The following is a 6,977-nucleotide window of genomic DNA, read 5'->3' as shown; positions in this document are numbered from 1 at the left end:
TCACTTTCCTCAGCCGGGCTGCGTCAGGGGAGGGCAGAGAGCAGCAGCTTCTGATGCTCCCCTCACAGCCCAGCCCAGGTGGGGAAAGTGACCAGGACGCAGGGAGCACATAGTGTTGCTCCTCGCTCCCCCCAGCCTCTGTGGGGCCACAGAGGAGCATTGGGGCAGGGGAGAGCAGTGAGCACCTTTGCACGGCTACACGGTGCCCTTTGACCCCCTGGAGCCCTGGGCGGCTGCCGGGGGCCCCACCCCTAAGGCCGGCCGGGCTCCCCAGCACGAACAGCAGAGACACAGGGAGACTGGCCACCCACTGAGCAGAGGTAGCCTGGGCGGCTCGTAATGGAGGCTCGGGGGGGCTCAGCCTCCCCAAACCTTGCGTCGCCAAGGGGACAGTGGGGCCCATGACTAGGGGCCCTGGCCAAATTGGGCCCCCCTGGGAAAGTCTCCCCCATGTCAGCCCCAGGGCTGGAGGAGCTCCCACTCCCTGCTACGGCCCGGGGGCTGCAGCAGGGGCACAGAGCTTCTCTGGTCTCGGGGCCGCAGCAGGGCCGGGGTAAAGGAGTGACAGGGTGGGGCCAGTGGGGGGGGGGTGGAACAGAGGTGACAGTGGATGGGGCCGTGGGTGGAAGGTGTGGAAGGGGGCGGAGCCACATACAGACGTGGGGGGGGGGGATGGTTCCGGTGCTGGGGCCCCCACACTTGTTCTACCTTTCCCTGGGCTTTGGCATCACTAGCCCCTGCTTAGCGAGTAGGGGTCAGTGGTCCCCAAAATGTGGGGCGTGACTCCTAGGGGGACACAGAGGAAGATTGATGGGGGCACCTCAGGGCCTGAGCCAGCCCCCATGGAGGGCGGGGAGGGAGCCCCACTCAGCCCCACTCTGTCCCAGCTCTTCCCCAACCCCACCCTCAGCCTGGGCTCCTGGCTCCCAGCCCGGCCTCGACCCCCTTACCCCTGTCCGCACCCTCTCCCCAGCAAGCAACGGCCCCACTCCCAGCCCCGGTTCTCGACCGCGGCTTCCGAGGGGCCACAGCCATGGATACGAGGGCGCAGTGTGAAATGTTTGGGGACCACTGGGTTAGGGTGACGTCCTCAACCACTTCTCTGCCGTCCAATGAAAGCGATTCCTCCCCCACCCACCCACCCACCCACCCCTCCCTCCGTCAGGACGGCCTAGGTACGTTCTGCTGCCCTTCACTCGTACAGGAAGGAGAATAATATTTCATTCCACTCAATCCTAAAGTGATTTGCAACCCACCACCATCCCAAACTGGTCATTTTGGGGAAGCGGCCCCGTCATGCTGCATAGCTAGGCAGAGTAGGGGTGTCTGTGCAAACACGGCCTGTTCCTGAAGTCTTCCCCCAGCTCCTCACTAGATGTGAGGGGGGAGCTCATTCAGACCCTGCTTCCGCTTAGTATTTAAAAACTCCTTAGTGGCCCTATCTCTGCCGGCCTTAGATTTCTCCTCCTGTCCCTATCTTAGCAGCTCAGATGAGGTGGCTGCATGGTTAAGGTGATGGACTGCTAATCCATTGTGCTCTGCATGCATGGGTTCAAATCCCATCCTCATCGGCTGCATTTAGTTTTCACTCTCCTTTATAGACAACCATCTCCCCCCTTGGTACAATGACAGATCAAACAATGTTGCTTCTTGCAAACAAAAACCTTCTCAGAATCTCAGCTGCCTCCCCCATTGCTTCAAATAAAATGTCTAAATCCCAGATTTCTAAAAAAATTCTCTAGTCCTGCATTTCTTAGTTTTTATCTCAAAGGGGAACAGCCTCATAATCTCCCCCAAACACCCTGGGACCTCCCCAAATAATTAAACTACCCCCAACCTGAGCAAGGCCACAACAGTGAACCAGAGCCAGTGTCTAGGCCAAGCTGTTCTGAAGGAGGCAACTCTACCATTTTCTCTCTGCTTCCCTTGGCAAAGTCTGACTGAGAAAACAAAATTCCCCAAACTGAAAATTTTCTGCTGAAAAACCACTACTAGTCTGTTTGGGGACTTTGGTTTGAATGTATTATTATTATTCTCTTCTGATTTCTGAATCAGTTTTGTCATCCAGGTGTATTTCCAGCTGTTGAGTTGTGGGGGAGAGAGGCCAATTCATAATGTCTCTACTCCCCGTTTCATAGTTTCCTCCAACTGGCTAGGAAGTACCTTTGCTAGGATGTGAGTCAAGCAGTGCCCATTGTTGCTGTGCTATTGCGGAGAAGTCTGCATTGTACACGGTTCCTGGGATAGTCCTTGGGAGTGTGGATCCCTTTAATGGGCCAGCAGCGAGTCTGGCTCCTCCATTGTCACACCTGAAAGGCTGGTGGGGGGCATTTCCCAACCTCATCTCAGTGACACACACAGAGCAAAACTTCCCAGCCAATGCTACACACACAATCCAACACAATAGTAATGTTCAACAGACCAAGACTTTTGAAATGATACCTCACCAGGCAGACTTTGTACAAACCGTATCATCATCATATGAGACTGGTGAATATGGGGCTTCCAGGGTGCTGCTTTGAGCACAGCGTGCCACCCCTGGGCTGACATTGCAATGGAGACGTACCCTTAGAGTCCATCTCTCCTGGGATAAAGACGGCAGCATGGCTGGCCTGGGTCATCCGACTTGGGCTCATGGAGCTAAAGCTGAGAGGCTAAAAACTGTGGTGCAGATATTTGTGTTCACACTGAAGCCTGGGTTCAGAAACCCTCTCCCCTCGTGGGGTCTCAGAGGTTGGGCTCAAGCCTATATGTCTGCACTGTAATTTTATACTCTTGCAGGCCAAGCCCCATAACCCTGAGTCAGCTGACCCGGGCTTTGCGACAGGTGCCCTGGGTGTGTTAATCGCAGTGCAGACATAACATTAGGCTACGTCTCCAGTGCAATGAAACACCCATGACTGGCCCGTGTCACATTAATCAGGGTCATGCGGCTTGGGCTGTAAAGTTGCAGTGTCCGTGTCTCGGCTCAGGCTCAGTCCCCTGCTCCAGGAGCCCAGAAGGTTGGGAGGGGGTTTAGCAAGTGGAAATGGTAAAACCGCAGGGGAGTATTACCCTGGACTCATGGCATTTCTCCATTGGTCTGTCTGCTCTGGGGCAGGGACAGAAACACGTCCTGCTGCTTTTGTTATTTCAAAGGGAGGGTTAGGATTTTCATTTTCAAACACGGTGCACAAAACAGGACTGAATCCTCAGTGTAAATAAACAAGCCACCAACACATCAGGGATTCCAATAACAGGGGCAGGTTTTCTCTGGGCACTGAGATTTTTCAAGGAGTTGGTGGCTCCTTTTTTTCCTCAACCTGGAGTAAACTCAGCTTTTTATTCCATCCTTGATGATTCATGGAATAACAGCAGCAGCCTGAAGAAAGAGGAGAGTGAATATCTCACTGCCAGGGGTGAAGGTGGCCACGTCCCCTCTGTTTGACCATTGCCATTGCAGGAGAGAAGGTGTCAATGGAATCGAATGCTCTGGCTCAAACAAGCGACACAGGAAGATTTTGCTGTTCATGGATCCATGCAAAGGACATTGTGTCTCTGTGTGAAAATAGGGAGGGAAATGAAACACCCACATGGTGGCATCTAAGGCAGAAGGGACCCCAACAGGATTAGAACAGGATAAATTCTCAAGCAGCATGTTTCTTACTTTGCCCATCTGTCAATTTTGATTATTATCAATGGAAATATTTTGCCATTGGGGTTGTGCGTTTACACTGAAATTGACGTTTACCAACAAATACGTAATTCTTCCAGTCCTGCCTAGTCTGCAGTTGGTGAGTGTAGAAGGACAGAGTCACTCTTCCCTGTTCCCATGGCAGGCCTGGGCTCTCCATGCTGCCCACTTCCCACAATGCTGGGATCCATCCCTGATCTCCTCTCAGACCTCTGCCCCCACACCCACCCCCACTTTTGGGATCCCCTCTCCACACTGTCCAAATGCCCTGCTTCTAGGATCCTTCCCCGTTCCCTTCCTCCCCTCTGAGCAAAAGCTCTGCACTATTCCCACCCTGGGAATTGAACCCAGGCCACCTAGGTGAAAACCAGGAATCCACATCACTAGATCACATGGGAGAGAGATTGTGCCAACCCCTCCTGAGAGCAGCAGTGCCACCCAGCAGGGGTTGCACACAGGGCTACATTAACCCTTCAGGTGCTGAAGTTTCCCCTCTATCCGTTCCCAGTGCCTGTGATCAGGAAACAGACATCAGGGCTCCCAGGTGCTGCACAGACCATAACTGAGATCGGGACCCCATATTGCGCTAGGTGCTGTACAATCCCTGGCCAACACTGGAACACCCAGGTGGTTCCCCTCAATTTCCCTGAGCCTCTGCAGCCCAACTGCTTCTGACTCCATCTGGATCACCCCCCCCGGCAAAAAACCCACCTTTTCAAACAGTCCTTCTTTCCCTGCCCCCTAATTCTGCTTTCACACCCTGAGGGGGGGGTGTCTGCAGACACAGGAAGGGAGCAGCTGGGAGCGGGGAGGTGCTGGGAAGAAGGAGGCTGGAGCCGGAGAAGAAAGCCCAGAGTCGGGGGCAGGGCAGCTCCTGGGGGCGGGGCTCTGGCACAGGCCAGGGGCGGGGCTCTGGCACAGCCAGGGGTTGGGGCAGCTCCTGGGGGCGGGGCTCTGGCACAGCCCGGGGGCGGGGCAGCTCCTGGGGCGGGGCTCTGGCACAGCCCGGGGGCGGGGCAGCTCCTGGGGGCGGGGCGGGGCTCTGGCACAGCCCGGAGGCGGGGCAGCTCCTGGGGGCGGGGCTCTGGCACATGGTGACGTGGGAGCCCGGGCCCAGCAGCTGCTCCCTGGTGGCCACGTGCTGCAATCTACTCAGGGGTGATGCAGCAGAAAAGAGCTGGGTGCTGCTTTCCTCACTTATTTCTCCTTATCCCCTTTCAATCTCTCCTCTTTCCCTTTCTTCCTCCTCCCCCACCCTCTGGCAGGGAGATTTGGTCACTTCCCTGCTCCCAGGGGCGCTCACTCTCCCGTAGCTGGATTGGCCCCTGCGAGTGCTAATAGGAGCGAGAGCCTGGGTGCGGGTCAGTCCCTGCAGCGGCCCTGGGACACACAGGGGCAGGAGGAGCAGCAGAGATGGGGCTAGTTCCCACCTCAGACAGTCCCTGGCCCGGTGAGTGCAGCAGCTGCAGCCTGGGTTGGGCTTGAAGGAGCCAGAAAGGGGCTGGAGCAGTGGGGGGCTGGTAGGAAGGAAGCAGGAAAAACAAGATAAAGAGCCGTGGGGCAGCTCCTGGTGGCCGGGCTTTGGAAGGTACCAGACACTGCTGGTGCTGCTGCCTCCAGTGTGCGCTGGGAGCCGGGGCTGAGCTCCGGGCTGCTGCTGCGGCGGTGCCAGAGGGGCTGGGCCAGGGACAGACTTTCACTGAAGCACTTTCTGTGCCCATCCGAGGTGGGGCAGCCCTGGGTGGGCAGAAGAGAGACTCCACACACAGGTCCCAGAAGCTGAGGGTCTTGCAGCCCCTGGGGATCTGCCCTTGGGTGGGGTCTGGACAGCGATGGAGCCCCTGCCTCATGCTGCCTCAGGTGTAGTGTGAGAAACTGCAGTGTGTAGGAATTTGCTACTTATGGTGCACTGAGCATGCTCACATGAACTGAGCATGCTCAGTAAATCTGCTGAAGCCACTTCCCTTCACCCTGCCCTTTCTCAGAATCAGATTCTGCAGATTGCTAATTACAGGGTGTCATAAACGTATAGCAACAGGTAGCATAAAATACCCTGTAAAGGGTTAAAAAGCTCAGATAACCTGGTTGGCACAGGACCAAAAGGGAAGAAAATACTTTCAAATCTGTGGGGGAAGGTTTTTGTTCTCGTGTTCCTTTGTTCTCCCCGGGTCAGCGAGGAACCAGGGCAAGGAAAATACATCTCCCTAAGCACATGGCATAGAAAAACCTTAGAGTTCTGTCCATAGGCAGGTCCTTGCATAGCTTGCTGAGTCACAAGGTGTATCTGCCTTTTCTCAGTGAGTCGATTGTAAAGCTGATGGTCCATAATGGGCCATGAAACAGGCTAGGCAGAACTGACACCAACTTGTCTGGCTGGGGTGTTCCCTGGAAGCAGAGCACAAGTTTGAAATACGGGCAGCAGAGAGCCAATATTCATAACATCAACTACAAAAACGATACACAGAGATAGCATCATTATAATCAGCCAATCAGAACCTCTCCAGAGACCCCTTACACAACAGCCTTTCTACAATATTGGCTGCGAATATAGAACAGTGGTCGCAACGGTGATCTATACAGTTACAGATTATGTCAATGTCACAGGAGGTGACACGGCATCAATGAAATTGGAGCTGGGGCAGCAAAGAGCCACCAGATGTTCTGAGGGTTGGAGAAAAATGCCTTCTAGTGAGCTATTGAAAGAGCTCAACCTGTTTAGCTGATCAAAAGAAGATTGAAAGGTGACTTCATTGAAGTACTGAAGTGCCTTAATGGAGAGAAAGGACTGGGTATTAAAGGGCTCTTGAATGGAGCAGAGAAAGGCCTAACAAGACTCAATGGCTGGAAGGTGAAAAGAGACACATTCATATCACAACTAAGGCACAAATATTCAACAGCGAGAATGATTCACCACAGGAACAAGTTACCAAGTAAGTGATGGATTCTCCATCTCTTGATGTCATTTCATGAAGACAAGATGCCTTTCTGGAATGTGTTTGCCCCAAAAGTTGCTATGGTGTCCTACAGGAGGCCTGTGATACACAGGGGGTCAGATTAGATGCTCTAATGGTCTCTTCTGGCCAGAAAGTCGACTAATTTCTGAAAAACTGAGTGTAGCATTGGGAGCAGCGTCTGATGTTTCCCTGTCTAGCCGGCTTGCTGCCTAGAACGAACGCTGCTTGAGTGGGGTGATCCACAGGGAGTAGCTCAAACCTCCAAAGTCCCTGGCCAGGGGCAGGACATTAGCACAGTGAGGGAGGGGTGTGGCAGTGACATCACAAAGGCCTTTTGCAGGATCTCAGAC

At 54.4% G+C, this 6,977-nt stretch overlaps 1 non-coding gene across 1 annotated transcript; it reads left to right on the top strand.

Moving 5' to 3' along the window:
- The first annotated feature begins 1,489 nt into the window (after positions 1–1,489).
- On the top strand, positions 1,490–1,571 carry TRNAS-GCU. Its single transcript has one exon. It is a non-coding gene; the product is annotated as a tRNA-Ser (tRNA).
- Positions 1,572–6,977: the final 5,406 nt, after the last annotated feature.

The sequence above is a fragment of the Mauremys reevesii genome, linkage group 14, assembly GCF_016161935.1.
Source record: "Mauremys reevesii isolate NIE-2019 linkage group 14, ASM1616193v1, whole genome shotgun sequence".
Classification (NCBI taxonomy): Eukaryota; Metazoa; Chordata; order Testudines; family Geoemydidae; genus Mauremys; species Mauremys reevesii.
The sequence above is the reverse complement of the archived record's forward strand: the minus strand, read 5'-3'. Positions and strand labels throughout refer to the sequence as shown.